Below are 16,581 nucleotides of genomic sequence, written 5' to 3'. Positions count from 1 at the left end.
GTGGGTAAATCAGTTGGTTATTTTGAAAAAAATTCTACAAAATATCTTTAGTACCTATATCTTTAAAGTACACAAGACAAGAATTTTCTCATAAAACTGCACTGATTAAAATAAAATCACTTTCTACCTTTCAAAGTAAGAAGTCTTTTCTTCTATTAAAAATAGGGGGAAAAACTTCACAAAAGTTCATTCTTTTAATAAGAAGATAGGTATTAAAACATCCATATCATTTCTGGATACATTTTTTTTTTAAATTTAGGGCAAGGGTTTTTAATTTTTGTCATGGACACCTTTGGCAATGTAGTGATACCTGTGGGCCCTTTTTGAGAATAATGTTTTTAAATGCATAAAATACATAGCATTTCAAAAGAATCCAATTACCCTAAAAGTTGTCAAAATATTTTTAAAAAGAAATATACACATGTCAAGTTAAGAATCTCTGTTCTAGGAAATTGTATTTTTTCCAAAATATTAGTAAATAAGAATTGTCTCTTGGAGACTTGGTTTACTCATTCTTCCAGTCTTACTTCCTTATTTGGATCTCTGTGTTAAGGCTAAGCTCTTGGCACTTCTGGAGGGAATATTGAATGATGTATGATCCTGATCTGTATTTGAGGTCCTTTTACTGCATCCTCCTCATATTAACTGTTGTGTTCTTCAAAGATCTCAGGCATGGGTTGGGTCAGGTTGTTGCAAACCTTTTAGTGGGCCCTAAGTAGTTTCATTTAGGCTGCAATCCATTTTATGCATTTTTGGTCTGTTTTATAGGTTCCAGACACTGTTTTGTGTCTGGGCAATACAACTGCAGGCTTACTCCTAGAAGTAAATTCAGAGGACAGTTGCTAACTCTAGGCCCTACCAGCTAACTAGAAAGCTCTGCAGGTTCAAAGGGAAAAATGAAAAAGTGAAAGCTAAAGGTTGCCTAGGCTCACCTTAACTTCTGCTCTGGTTACTCATCTATACTCATCATATAGCTCTTGGATCAGTCCACCCCTTGTTTGTACCCCTGGGCTGAATCCAAGAACAAAGAGACCAGTGTTACTAGATCACAGAGTATAAGAGTGAGGTGGGGTGGTATAAGGTATAAGAAGACTAGAAAGATTGGGAAGGTTGAAACTATAAAGGCCTTTTGAATGTCAAACAGAGGATTTTATATTTGGTCCTAGGAGTGATTGAGGAATGGTGGCATTTTACTAAATAGCAAATGAATATGGTTAGATCTATGTTTTAGGAAGGTACCTTTGACATCTGAGTGGAAGATGGACTGGAATAGGGAAGAGGCTTGTCACAGCCATACCAACTAGCAGGCTTGTGTAAAAGTTGCTCTCTTTGCTCTTCCTCAACACACTACATTTCCTAATTCCAGATACTTTTGCTGACTATAAACTATGCCTAGATTATTTCTTTGGCTGTTTCTAGGTCTACAATTTTGATTGTATTATAATAACATTAATAGAAACAAACATTATAATGAAATATATTCACTTTACCCATGCACAGGGTATCAAATTATGATACATCAGAGTTAAAATACAGAATACTAAAACAGAAGTTTCAGGCCTGCAGGATAATTAATTATAAGGTTATTTACAACCTTTTTTGACTCTGAAAGTTGAATATCAGGACCCATATGCATATAGAGCCTTGAAAACTGTTGCTGAAACAATTCCATTCCACATAACCAGCTAGCAGTTCTGAACAATAAAGTACACTAGTCAAAGTAAGTAAAATTATTACTGTTTAGTAAAGACTATGTACATTAAGCTACAGTTTATTTTTAGACTAGAAGGACAAATGCCATGGGAATTAAAATGTATGAGAATTCACTAAGCTAATGCTGATTTGATGCACTGGTCAATTATAACTTCTAATAGCTGAGCCACTGGATTTTTTAATTGATCAATTCAATTCACATTTATTAAGTGCCTACTATGTACCAGGCACTGTGGTAAGCACTGGGCATACAAATAAGAAAGAGACAGCCCTTCCCTCAGGGAGTGTACAATCTAATGAGAAAGCCAACACACAAAGTAAAGCTGAAAACTGGGATTGAGGGAGAATGCTGTTCCCTAGAGCTGGAGTCAGGCAAAACAGCTGATGGAAAATGCAGTTACCAGAAAGGTTGTGAGCCCTCTATCAAGGAAGGATTTGGAAAAGAGTTTAACGCTCAGCCCTCCAGAGGGAAGAGCTAAGGAAGTATAGAGTATCAAAAATGAGGAAATTTGTTTTGCTTGATTATTCATGTTTACATGGCTTTTTGTTTTGTTTTTTGCTTTCTCAATGTGATGGGGGAAAGAGAGATTTCTGAGCTGGAAGTAAAACCAAATGTAAAAAATGAGCATTCATGAAGTACTTGGTATGTGCTAGGACCTAAGGATACAAGTACAAATAAAGATACAATTGCTGCTCAGAGATAGTAAGTACATACATACATATAGGTATGTATGTGTATGTATAAGTATGTATGTGTGTACGTATGTGTGTGTGTGTATGTGTATATATATGTTCACACACCATAAAAATGAAGTGAGTAAGTACAAAGATATACTGAACAGCTAAATATATGGGGGAAGATTCATACAGTGGTCCTTGGAGGGGATGAGGAAAGGCTTCATGCAAAAGATGGTGCATAAGCTGCATCCTTTTTTAAAATTTTGTATTATTTTATTCAAAATTCTCAGAGGTTCTTTACTTTTTCTTCTCAACATCTTGCTCTGCAGCCTCCTTGGCTCATTCCAAAGAGACAGGCATTGGCCCGGGCCATTCGAAAACTAGCAAATGCCTTGAAATTCTTCTCGTCTTCAGTAATGACATGAGCTTTCTCTTTCTTGTAGACATTTCTGATGGGCATAACTGGTTCTGTAAGCTGGGTTGCCAACTTGAGTTCTTCAGCAGAGCTATCTCCCTCCTTAGGTACAAATGGTTTCCTTGGGAAGAGAATCAGTTTGGAACAATATTCTTTCAGCCACTGCACATTTGCCTGGAGAGACTCTGTAGACTTATTTTGGCAATGAGGGTCCACAGAGACACTAATGGTCCATGCCACTTTTTTATGGATACCAACCACCTGAAGCTCTTTCAAGCTGAATCTTCTACCAGCACGTACTCTGGTGTGGCATCAGACAGTAGGGCACCTCATGATGGGTTGGATAGGACCAGATGCAGGGCGAGGAGCAATTCGATGGGTTTTTGCTTGATGAGCCTTTTGCCTTCTGATCTTCACGGCTGGCTGATTAAACCATGGAGCAACCCGTCTCTGCCAGTCTTTGGGGACATGGGGCTTCAGAATCATGTCATTTTGGCTGGGCACCATGGCTGCTTAGAGCCTTCCTCATGGGTAGCTCAGCCGATCAGAAAGGAAGCTGCATCTTAAAGAAAGAGGGACTTTATGAAGAGACAGAGGTAATAAGGGAGTGCATCTCAAGCATGCGTGATAGCAAATACAAAGACACAGAGACAAAAGGTGGAATGTCATGTATGAAGAGAAAGGAGGCCAGTTTAATTGGATGACTGATGTGGGATGGGGCATAATGTCCAGTGACGCTGAAAAGACAAGTTGGGGCCAAGTTGTGAAGGGCTTTAAATGATAAATGGAGTTTACAGTGTATCCTAAAGGTAAGAGGAAACCACTGGAGTTGACTGAGTAGGAGTGTCATATGGTCAGATCTGTGATTGAGAGAAAAGTAAATTTAGCAGCAGTATGTAAACTGGATTGGAGCAGAAAAAGATGTGGCAAGATGATAATTAGAAGGCTCTTGCAATCATCTAGGTGAGACAGAGATGATGAGGCCTTGAATTAAGGTGGTATCAGTTATTCAACCAAACTGGCCTTCTCTCTCTTCTTCATATATGACATTCCATCTTTTGTCTCTGTGTCTTTGTACTAGCTATCCCACAGGCCTGAAATTCGCTCCATCGTTACCTCCACCACTCTTCATCAAGTCCCTCTTTCTTTATGGGGAGTACAGGGATGGAGCTGAATGTGAAAAATGCTGTTGCAGGCTGAGATAATAATGTGAGAAAGGTGGGTTGTAGGTCAGGGACTTACTGTGGCACACGGAAGAAAGGTATTGTGAGAACTCTGGCTGAAGAGGAATATGAAGAAACCAGAGACTATACTGAATATGTTTTCAGTGGAGGCCAGGTAAGTTTTAAAATGTTCATGAGAATAAAAGCCTTTTCCTCTTTAAGAAGTTTCTGGAAAAAGTAGTGAAAAGACAAGTACATTAATGCACTGTTGATGAAGTGTGAACTACCCCATGCTCTTCAATACATACTAGATATCACTCACTACCAGGGATATAACCTAAGAAGGTCAATTATAACAAGAAAAGTCTCTCCAATATACACTAAAATATTTATAGCAACACTTTTTGTAGTAGCAAAGAAATGGAAATAAAAGATGCCCCTCAATTGGGAAACAGATAAATGAGCTGTGGTATATGAATATAACTTCATATTTCTGCACTGTAAGAATAGCAAATAGGATGTTAATAATAATAGTTAGCATTTACTTTAAAATTTGCAAAGTGCTTTACATATGCTATTGCATTTGATGAATAGACAAGCATAAGATTTATATCAACTGAGGTAAAGTACTTCTGCAGAATCAGGAAAACAATATACATAATGACTACCACAATAGAGATAAAAAGAACAAGACAAATGAAACTGAGTAGTTTTAAATTATTATGACTAAGATTGATCAAAACAATTTGGTGGCCCCAAAAATGAGGTATGAGAATGCACTGACTTCCCTTCCTTCTTTGGAGAAGTGATGAACTATGCACGAAGACTTATAAGATACAGCAGACTTAGATGATTTGTTGGCTAATTTTGCTTTTATTTTTTTATTCTTTATTATAATGAATGGTTTAAGGGGAGGGCTTTGGGAGAGGGATATATTGGGAAGCAGAGGTGATATACACACAAAATTGAGTAATAAAAAGAACTGTCTCTGGGAAGTTGAGGAGGGTACCAGAGGCAGGGGTATAAAAGAGACTGAAATCTCTACCTGAATAAAGAATATCATGATGAACTAACATTACTAAGAGGCCTTGTCAACGTGTACCCACTTTGAGGGCCTTTTGAGTGGGTCATAAGAAGAGAAAACAAAAAGACTGAGTGTTCAGATGGCAGCCCAAGCATGGTCTTTGCTGATTAAAATTAAAAATAGTCTCTCTGTCAGGAAGACGGAACAAGAAAACTGTTAGCTTAATCAAGAGTTATACTTTGGTAGAACATAAATGAACAAGTAGATCACCTGCTTATCTATAGCAGAGGAAGGAATAACTAAGTCTCTTCAGGCATAAAGCAACACCACCGTGCATGGGGTGGCAAGCACTCTAAATGAAGGTACAGTAGTACCTAGGATTATTAGATTGTATATGCCTTACCTTCAACTTCAATCTCAATAAAAGATAAGCCTTAGATACAAAGCAAAACTAAACAGCAATACCTTGTGATGTAGGTGTAAGTACTAAGTTAATATTAGTATAATTGTTGAACACAATTCTTAAAGATGCCTAAGAAAAAAGAACTATGACTCAGGTTCACAGTGAGGCAAGGAGCCAGGACCATGGGAAAGGAAATTAGGCCCCATGTCTGCCTGGGAATAAAGCCAAAGAGACCACAATGCAAAGTGGATGAAGCTGAACCTATAAGGTTAGAAGCTAATAAGCAGATTAGTTTTCAAATCTTCCACGTGTCACTGATTTAATAAACGGACAATAAGAATCAGTTTCTGTAGCTGAAGAAATCTAGTTCTAATCTCTCCAGTTTTGTGAAACAGTGGCTCATTGTGGATACTTTCGTAAACCATTAAGTAAGGGCTTATTCATGGGGATCATGAAATAGTTTTTCATCCAGGATAGTCTCAGCCATTTTGAGAAATGCAAAAAGACTTTCAAATAAGGATACAGAACATGGGTTTGAGGAGAACTGAAATCCTTCTTTTCTAAAGTAAAAAAATTTACATGTAAAAAAATTAACCAGAAATAAAATACTCTGCAGAGTTGTAACCTGGCCATTTCACCAAGCTAAGGCTACATAACCTGATTCTTTTGCAGTTCAATAAACTAATTAAATAATTCAATAAACTAATTATTATTGGCTTTAGAGTACCTTATAAATTGTTTCTTAAATTCTTTGTCTTTATTATCTAGGTAACAACTAATCCTGCCATACTTAGTGGACTCTCCAGTTGGTTCTCTACTAGGCCACTTTTTCTTTTCCTTCTTTTTATAGAGAACTCCCTCCCCAAAATTCAGAGTTTGATATGCTTCTAGTGGAGTGAAAAAAAAAAGCTGCATGTTTTTGCTTTTTAAAGTAACTGAGTTTTTTTTTTTCTTCCATCCTTTTATTTTTTATGTGACTACTGGCAAGTAAATTTACTTTGCTGAGCCTTGACTTCCTTCAAAAGTCCTGTCTACCTCTAAATTTTGTGAATGATGATCTTTAGCACATGTCTCATCAGTGTTTAAAACAAAGTGTTTTAAATAGTTTCTAGGTTTCCTGTGATGAGATCAAGGGAGAGAACATAGAGGTGAAAAGAAGGCACAACAAAGGCTTTGGAGGACACCTGCACTTACTAAGCAAGAGCACGATTACAATCCAAAAGTGAGACCCTTCCTCAGACAGTTATTAGGTAAAACAAGACAGAATAAACCAAAGAAGAAAGAGTTTTCAAGAGACTTTTAAAATCACTCCTATCTATTTTATGTATGAAATTGACATTTTCATAATTTTCATCTACAAAGAAACATATGATGATGTATTTCTTTGGTTTTCTCTCTTCTTGCCAGGATACTGATCTTAATTATATTTTTATTATGCCAAATATTTACCATTTCCTGTGTTTTATTCAGAACCAAGACTTGAAATGTTTCTCTTTTTGTTCAAATATCTTTAGAACTATGAGGCAACTAGGTAGAGCCCTGAGCCTGCAGTCAATAAGACGTGAGTTCAAATCTAGCCACAGACACTTAGTAGCTCTATGACCCTGGACAAGTCACTTAACCTCTGTTTGCCTGTTTCCTCAATTGTAAAATGAGGATAACAGCAGTACTTACTTCCCAGGTTATGGTGAGGATCAAATGAAACAGAATTTGTAAAGCACCTAGCACAGTGCCTGTGCCTGTATAAATCTAAGTTCTATATAAATGCTTATTCTCTCCTCCTACCCCATCACATCCAGATACCATATACAAATCTTACCACCACATCTAATCTCAAAGAAGTATTTTGTGTTTCTCTGTGAGTCACTGAAATCTCCTTATTATTTCTTAGCCTAATTTTGTAACCTTCTCAAATCTTATTTAAGATTTCCAGCTTAGTCTTCTTATCCTGTTCAGGTGATCTATAATATATTCCTTACCACCACATTTTTGTCATTTAAACTTATAATATACATCCATCAAAGTTCCATTTTATTTTTCTTAAGAACAGTTTAACACCATTGGTGTATTTTTTCATCTATATGTGCACATAAATGTGTATATGTAAAAAAATGCTGTGTCCTCTTATGGAAACCTGCATTCTTAAGAAAACATCATATCCTTTGTCATATAAGTTACTACTTCTCTCTTTCCCCTGATATATTTCAGACTACTATTTCTAGACCTTCCTCCTTGTTGTAATAATAAACCTGATTTGAGGTTAACTCCACTCTCAAAGTCAAATTTTCAATCCTTGTGCTACAGATTATATTCTCTCCTTGCTAACGGTGTTCAGTATCTGACTCACATTTCTTCCTTCCCTAACCTTTATGATAAATGGAGACTTCAATATATATCGACATTCCCTTAAGCACTATAACTTCATTAACCTCAATTCTCACTTATATTTTCATTCACTTTTGACCTCACCCATAATTGTGTCACAATTTCTTTTCTGAAATTCTCTTCTCTAATAATCTGTCCTTCCTGTCCTCCTTTGTCTTACTTCTAACACTACTCTTTAGTCTAAATGTGGATCCTGGCTCTTTCTATTTCAAAATACAATATCCACAATATCTCTTAGGTGCCTTCCTATTTTCTCAGTCCATCACTCCTACTCTAGCTTCGCTTTTCTCCTTTTGTGGTCTCAATCTTATAATGGAGGTCCATTCAAAGTTAAAAGCCAGAGGCATTTGGAAAACTAAGTTTGGCAGAGTTACACAAAGTTGTCAGTCTTCTCTTTCTCTTCCTGAGTCATGGAAGTTCAATAGCAGGACAAAAGTCAGGATGACTGGTGATGGCCCAGGACACAGTGGATGTTCCTGTGATCCTGGACAAGATATTTAACCTCTGCCTCAGTTTCCTCATTTGTAAAATTGAGATGATAGTAATACCCATCTTCCAGGTTGCTGTCCGCAGATAGATCCAACCTACCAAGCTTCTAAGGTAACATTTCTGAAGGAGGGGATCTGCACTGAGTCAAGGTCTATGAATAAAAGCCTTTTGAGGGTAAGAACTGTTCAGTTTCTTTTCAGGAAGGCTAGCACCTCTGGTGTGAGGGCTTGCTGAGTGAGCCCTTTTCAGGGCTGCTCATCCACTTTTGGTGTCCACCTGATTCATCCCACTGTTATCGGTGGCTCCAAGAAGTTGTAATATGCTTTACTGTTTTATACTGAATCCTCTCTCATATTCTGCTATGTACATGGAAATGTTCTTTTTTCTTCTTTTATTTTGTATTTAAGTTTAAAATGAATAAATTAAAAAAATAAAAGCTGCAGCATGCTCAGTGACTATACCCAGTAAAACCATCTCATCATATGGGCTAAACCAGGTTGAGGGTAACCAACAGGCCTCAAACCTAGCAGTGATTCAGGGGGATGTCCACCCAACCACATGAAGACTTTCCCTGGAAGAATGGGTAGATGAGAACAATTTCTTCCAAGAGCCATGAAGGCAGATGAAGTAGGCACTCTGGAGTGCTTAGAGCTTGGTCGGGTTTCAAAGACACCAAGATCATCCACTGCAACCCCAGGCTCTCCAATCATCTTGACTTTTGTCCTGCCAATGGACTCCAACAACTCAGGAAAAGAGAATCAGGTTGATGACTTTCTGCCTCACTTAAGTCTAATTTCACATACAAGTCAAGCCATCACCCATGATGTCCCTGGTTCTCTTTGAAGACAAAGGCAAACAACAGCTTAATAAATATATCATAGCAATCTTAAAATTTGTATAGCACACTATGGTCTGCAAAATCCTGAAATTATCTCATTTTAGCCACACAACACCCTGGAAGATGGGTATTATCACCTCAATTTTACAAATAAGGACACTGAGACAGAGGCTAAATGACTTGTTCAGGATCATAAACCTATTAAGTGCTGAATCTGAACTTAAGTCTTCCTGACTCCAAATCTAGCACTCTATCCATACAACCATACATTATGGTATTTTCCTCTTTTCAACAGTTGTTAGAGATTCAAAATACAACATCTACAAGCATTCTGACTCATCTATATTACATTTTAGGTCTTTACAATTTGATTAGGAATATTCATATATTCTGGTTCAGCTTTTGTCATTTTTTAGACATATTAGTTTTCTGGTTTTTGAGTGTTATCGTCGCTCTTCTTAAAATATTCCATGAAGTGTTCCCCTCGTCATTCTATAATCTCATCAATTCTACATACGTTCTTTGTCCTCTTAATTTTTAGTTTAAAAACTGCTCTGCTGCTTTAAAATTTTTACCACCAGCAGTCTAATACTATTTTGGCTCAAGCAGAGAATATCCCTCCACCATAGATTCCACCTCTGTAATGGTAATCAAATTAGCATCTTTTGCTGTTTTTGTTTTACTAAAAGTACCTCTGATTGAATAATGTGATTAAGGAGGATCTTTCCCACCCACTGATGGGCTTGCCCAAAGTGGGCAGCTTGATTAGGGGAACTGTTTTGTAGGAGGGTCCCAAGTACCTTTTTGTTTTTTTCTATTGAGGCACTGGGTCAGAGGGTTATGCCCTCTGGCTCTAAAAAGTATATAAATACTCTGGGGGAGAGATTTTACTTTGGGGCTTACTTTGGAAGTGTTTGTCCAGAGAGACTCTGGGAAGCCCTTAAGGCCCACTCCCCTCCCCCCCAGCTAAAACCCAGAAGTTGGTGCTTCCCTCTCTGGTAACTGTATGGATGGTCAGACAGTTTGGAAGCATGGTCGGTTGATTTATTTTGATTTCTCTGAAATTCTGATTTTCTCTTTTACCTGTGCTTGATTAAAGTGATTGTCAACACCTTGAAAGTTGTTTTCCTTTTATGAATGCAGATCTAAGAGCCTGTTGTAGTAGGCTCCCCTGTGTATGTTGGGGTGCTTACTGATACAACCTCTTACAAAATGTTCCTCAATTTATGAAAAATTAAAACCTTTCATTGTCCCCCTGAAAATTTGTATAGGTATTTAAAAATACTTAAATCTAAAACCTTGCTTATAAAATGAATACTATCTCACAATTAGCCATCCCTCCAAACAACCTAGACTTCAGTTTCTTGTTTTAACAACCTAAATGTGGCCTTCAAAATCTTCCTAGGGGCCCTCCTATACGTTAACTAAATATTATTTAAATGTCCTATGAAGTCCATTATCTTTGAACCCTATAGGTTGAAAGGCTATCAAAGATTGCTTTTTATTTCTCTAACTTAATCTATTCTCTTGGAGAAGCATGATACAAGGGGACAGTAACAAGAGCTGGCAACTTGTTCCCCCCAACAGATCTGTTTATATGATTGTCTGAAACTTTTGGTCTCTACCAAGCTAGGGGATTGTTTGCTGAAAATGAGCTGTTTTATACTGACCCTCAAACTTTACCAGTGAACTTAACCCTTCCTATTCTACTGTTCTTGCCTTCAAAGAACACATATTATAGAAACAATATGTATATGTATGGATACGAGTATGTTTATCATATAATACATATACATATTATACCATAAGGTAAAAACTGGGTAATTCCCGCCTAGCCCAATTTCTACCTGAAACAATTTCTATTTACAACTGGTTATACAACAGTTTTTCTTTATTCTACCTGACCTTTCAACAACTTCCTCTGCAAACTGCTACTTAAACTCTCCTGTTTCACTTCTCTGCAACTCCCAAAGCGTCCTTGCTCCTTAGAATGCACATGGTTCTAGACTAGCTGTATCATGTCCCTTCCAGCAACCTAAAAGACATGCTTAGGCAGCTGAACCTATCCAGCTCCTGGACCAATAGTTCTTAACACAGCTTTTGTTATTTTTTTCAAAATCAGTTTCCTAACTATGGATAGATTTCAGGGAGTTTATGAATTTGGATGGGAAAAAATTATACCTTTATTTGAGCAGCCTCTAACCCAAAATGTATCATTTTCCTTCAATTATGAATATAGGCAATAAAATACTATCAGATTTGGCTTTGCCAGATGGCTAAAAAGTTAATGACAAAAAAGGTTTTGAACTCCTATCCTAGAACAAGCTTATACCAAACTCCAAACTATGCCCTCTCCTCTCCCCAAACCCCACAATTTAAACACAGTACTCCCCAGAAAAATCCAACTTTTTACCATACATAAGAACACACATACAAATATGATCAAACACTCTATTATCTATCTGCTTAATTACCGTATTCCTTTGGACTTCATGACTATTATCTGATGTATATCCAGGTTAAATTTAAATGGTCATCTGTGGAGTCCTACAATACTGAAAGTATGAAATTAATCTTAAATAAGCTGAGTCTCCTTTTGTCACCACTGTTATTCTTTCAATTCCAATTCTAGTTCAGAAAATATAATGGGAAAAAAAAATAAGCATGTAATTTTTGACTATATGTGTAATCTACCCAGCAAGTGAAGGGAAAAGAATCTGAGACTCCAAGTCAAAAGACTTGGGTTTGAGTCCTTCCTCTACTATTAACTAGCTGTGTGAGTATGTTGCCTCCTAGGAATTATCCTCTACAAAACAGAGGGGTTGGACCAGATGGATTATGCCATCCCTTTCAGCCCTGCCTCCTATATGATTCTATGGGCTAAACCTATGGTTCTCAACTTTGGTTTGGCACCACTCAAAATAGGCCCAATGATCACTAGGAGTTTCCCAAAATTATTTTAAAATTTTCTCAAAAATGTATTTAGTTTTGTTTTAATGTTTTAAAATCATGCAATACAGAAATTAAGTCCAGGACTGAAAGAAACAAATAGTGGTGTTATTATGCATACCCTTTAACTCATAATACCACTATTACCTCTTGTATAGACATATAAACTCTATACACACACACACACACACACACACACACACACACACACACACACTCAACAATTTTTTGGATAGCTTTGGAAACCAAAGTTTGGTAAATGGAAAGAGATAAACTGCAATAAAAGAGCCTATACGGGGGTGCTCTGTTCAACTGAATCAAATGCCCATCCTCAATCAACAAATAATAAGCATAATAGGATCCCACACCTTCCATATCCCTGATTTAACTGTGAAGTGGCAAAGACACAATCCATTGCTAAGCACTGCCTGAAAAAACTTGCTTGTTCCATACCAATATCCCTATCACAAATGTTCACAATTTGTTAACTCTCATAAAGACTTCACATAAATGGAGAGCAAGCTTATAGGCTGGCAAATGCCTTTTTTGGTAATAATAAAGGCCTAAGATTCCTTTAACGCCCTTCACATTCCACCCTCATTCAGACACGCTATACCATTAGTCTCCTAATATCTCCACAACTGAGTGGCCTCCAGCACAGATCCCCTCATGCCCAAATACAATAGTTAAAGTATCTAGATGTAACCAATGTAAATTAATTGCTCCAACAAGGAGACCAAAACGTTAGACAACAAACATCTGACTTACACTCAACAAAAAAGGATGATGGATAATAATAAATAGTACCGTACTGACAACAGAGCAGTATAAACCTATTTTAAAAGAAGACTGGCAAGATATCCACCTATGCAAAATTATCCTAAGGGCATTCAAGAATGAAAATAGAAGGAAAACTACATACAGAAGAAGATGGAGGAGATTTGTAAAATCACACCAAATTGTTTTCTGCGACAAAGACAGTGAATGAAACCATCATACTTGTACCCTAACAACAATCCTTACAGCCCTTAACACTCCTATAATGTCCTTATAGTAGGGGTATAAATGGCACTAAAGAGAATAAAGATAAGAAATGCAGCTGGATTAAGTGCAGAGCTATGCCATGATATTCCAAGAAACTGCACACTCTAATTAGAGACAAATACTGATAGAAAGCCAAATTCAACTCCTTCCCTTCTAGGTCTCCCATAATTCTGTACTTATCCCTTACTCCTCTCTTTCTCTTGTTTCCCTTCCCCCCCAATAAAAAACATTCAAAATGGATATGGTACGTAATGGTCAGGGTTGCCACTAATATTTTTTTCCTCCAGTACTGCCCTCTGTAATAGCTATAAAAAGCCACGAAAATGTATTATTCTCACTGTTGAGACAACTGCAATCATGAATGGTCCCTGGGCCACCACAGCATACACATCAACAGCAAGGAGAAGCCACTTTAGCTACTTCATACTGTACCTCCTACTCCAAAAGCCTCGACACTAAACCATGAATGTTTCCTAACATGTCTGAGCAATAGTAACTGCTATATTGAAATTTGACAGAAAAATAACATGTATGGAGCATTTTAATGGTTTAAAAAACACTTTTCTTACAACACCATGAGGTAAATAATGTACTTATTATCATTATTCTCACTTGACAGAGGAGGAGACTGGCTGAGATGTCCCATGATTTGTTTAGGGTCACATAACTAGCAGCTGTCAGAACTATGACCCAAACCTGGATTTTTTACGACAAAGACCGGTGCTTTCTTTTTGTTTAGCTAATTTTTAAGGTGGAAATCAAAAAGATGCAAGGTTTAGGAATAAGAAGACTATTCGAATCCTAGCTTCTTATTCAGCTGGGTGACTGGGCAGGCTCTCCCTGGAATATGCTTTCCTCTTTCATAATGTAAGAAGTTAGACTAGATAATTTTGAAGATCCTTTCATCCCTAAATTCCATGATTTGGTTTAAAAAAAATTAAGCTGTTTTAATGAGCAGTGAGAGATTTCCTTTCTCACCCAATGGAGCATCTAAAACACTGGCCTCTATCATCACTCTCCTCTACCGGGCTCCCCACCCTCATCCCATCCCTGCCAACAGAACTGACACAAGCTAGAGTCTTTTCATCATTACTGTCAGTACCTCTTCCTCCAATATTACAACAATTCTCAGGCAATTTAAAATTGTCAAAACAACCTGAAAATCAAACATCTCTTAAGTAAAGCTATCTAGGACTTGAAATAGTACTTTAAATCTCTTTAATATAATTTTTACACTAAAATAAAGCAAAACATGGGATAGGAGTGCTTATTACAGACCTCTTTCTATAAATTACTTCAAATAAGGGAGAGCGCAAGAGAAAAGGAAGCCAAACACTAACCTGAACCATTAAAATTCATTAAAACTGAAAATAGTTAAGAACTGAATTAACAGACTTCCTCTCATTTAAAGGAGCAACAAAAGGTCATGGCTTAATCCCAATGTGGACCCTTTTGATGATGTGAAAAATCTGGGCGAGCTCTTACCAGGGCTTGTGTCCCTGTGTCATAATTACCTAGGAATCCCAAGGAATACATTGGCGTAAGACCTATAGCTCAAAATACCAGTCAAAAGTATTTCTGATTTTTTTCCTCACTTGTTTCTTTTGCCAACTTCATTTTATTCAGGGGGAGAGGGAGAGGAAAAATGAACTTTCTTCAACAACTTTTCAGGTTTTCATATTTTAATTACATTTGCTAGTCATCTAACATGGGTGAAATGGAAACTGGTACTTTAAATTTTTAAGCCGAATAGACATAAAATATTGTGTGCCTTTGAAAGGCAAGAGGGCCATAAGAATTTATAGGAAGAAAGAATTGTCTGAGCCATTTTAAGAGTAGTCTTCATAGTTTAAATTCTTTAAACACAGTACTTTGGTATGAACTTAGCCAAATACAGAGAAACAAAACAGTTTTCAACTTTTATTCTGAGTTATTTTTAACTCTAGTTTAAAAATAAAAGAAAATAATTTGTAAGACAGTTAGTGGTAAGCAGAAGATCATTCTTATAATAATCCTTACATTAATGCAATCAGATCTAAAATAATCTTAATATTTGTAAGTAAAAAGTGTATAGTTTACTACATAGAATATGGAAGAAATGATGCAGGCTATATTCGTAATGACTGACAAACTGACAGATTTCATGTCAATTAGGAATACTACTCAATTCATTTTCATGCAACTACAAAATAGAACATTTTCTTCATTTCCAAAAGTATTCCTATTAAATTACCTTTAAAGTGTTTTTTTCTAAAAGTAATGAGAGAATGCAAAATAAAAGAGAAATGATACTACATTCAAACTGCTGCATTGTTGTACTAATGTTGTGAAGATTTAAAAATAACGATTTTTCACTGAATTTATAATATACTATAGCATAAAGTAGATAATTGTTTAATGAATTAAAGTAAAATCTAATATCATCACTGTCTTTTCCAACATTTAATGAAAACACAGTAAGGCTACTTAAAGTTGTTACTTTAAGAAAAAAAATCTTTTAAAATCAATAGAATTATATAGCTTCGACTAAAAGAACAAAAACCAACCAACAAACAAAACCCCCAGACTCTTTTACAAAGGAAAAACTCCTCTGATTGTCTTTTAAAATGTCTCAAAGGTAGTATATTTTGGTTTAACATTGCACTGTAGTGCTTAGAAGAGAAAGCTTCTCCAATAACACATACAGTAAATCTTTTTGCTCTTTGATAACAGTACAAACTCTTACATACCTTGTCTACTTCAAGTTCACAGCATCCACATCCACAGCTTAACAATGGAAGATTAGGTAAAGTATAGAGGGGAAAAAAAAGTAAAACACCTAAAGCAAGCTAAGATTATTCAGCCCTACAGCATGACAGTCTGCCTTCCTCACCAGCAGCTCTGCTTAAAAGGCTGCAGAGAGAAGATCGGTGCCAAATCTTAATCTCTTTGCAGAATTTCACATGGCGCTGCCTTACCTCCTCCATCTCTATAAAGTCCCTTTCTTCTTCTTTCCAAAACTATTCACTGGAAAAAATACAATACTAAAGAAGATAGAAGTCTAAACTTTTGGTGAAAAGTGCCAGATTGTACATGATGATTGTTTACAAGAGTACAAACAAAATACTACAGCATTAAAAAATAGAGAATATCTCAGACTTATGGAATTTCAATAATCGCTTATTACATAATAAAACTTTCTTGAATTAAAATTATCTTTAGACTTTAATTCTTTCTTTTGAAATTTCTAACACAACAATTCTGGCCTTTCTTATTCTAATCCAAGCAAAGAGTAGCCAATGGAAACCACAGGATGAAACAGGAGGTGAAATAAGCAAAGATCCAGGGCTGGTCAATAATTATAGTGATCATTAATCTCACTCAAAATAAAAAAAAGCAAAATGTTTGCATTCTATTAATCTGCTACAAGAAGTACCTCTACATTAGATTGCTATAATTCTCTTCTTGGAAGTCCCACAACAGAATCTTCTGAGTACAAGG

General features: G+C 36.4%; 1 protein-coding gene and 1 pseudogene across 5 annotated transcripts in view; both read right to left on the bottom strand.

Annotated features, from left to right (window-relative positions):
* PLCE1 (phospholipase C epsilon 1) overlaps positions 1-16,581 on the bottom strand; it is a 322,319-nt gene that overhangs the window by 225,617 nt on the left and 80,121 nt on the right. Inside the window, exon 1 of one of the 5 annotated variants that reach the window (XM_072625657.1) lies at positions 15,831-15,983. The exons of the other annotated variants lie outside the window; for them this stretch is intronic. The gene's annotated coding sequence lies outside the window, so the exon portion shown is untranslated. Of the gene's footprint in view, positions 1-15,830; positions 15,984-16,581 lie in introns of those variants that run through there. 5 annotated transcript variants of the gene reach the window in all.
* On the bottom strand, positions 2,643-3,411 carry LOC140515086 (large ribosomal subunit protein eL13 pseudogene; annotated as a pseudogene).

Source organism: Notamacropus eugenii, chromosome 1 (genome assembly GCF_028372415.1).
Source record: "Notamacropus eugenii isolate mMacEug1 chromosome 1, mMacEug1.pri_v2, whole genome shotgun sequence".
NCBI lineage: Eukaryota > Metazoa > Chordata > Mammalia > Diprotodontia > Macropodidae > Notamacropus > Notamacropus eugenii.
This window is presented reverse-complemented; position numbering and strand designations above follow the sequence as displayed.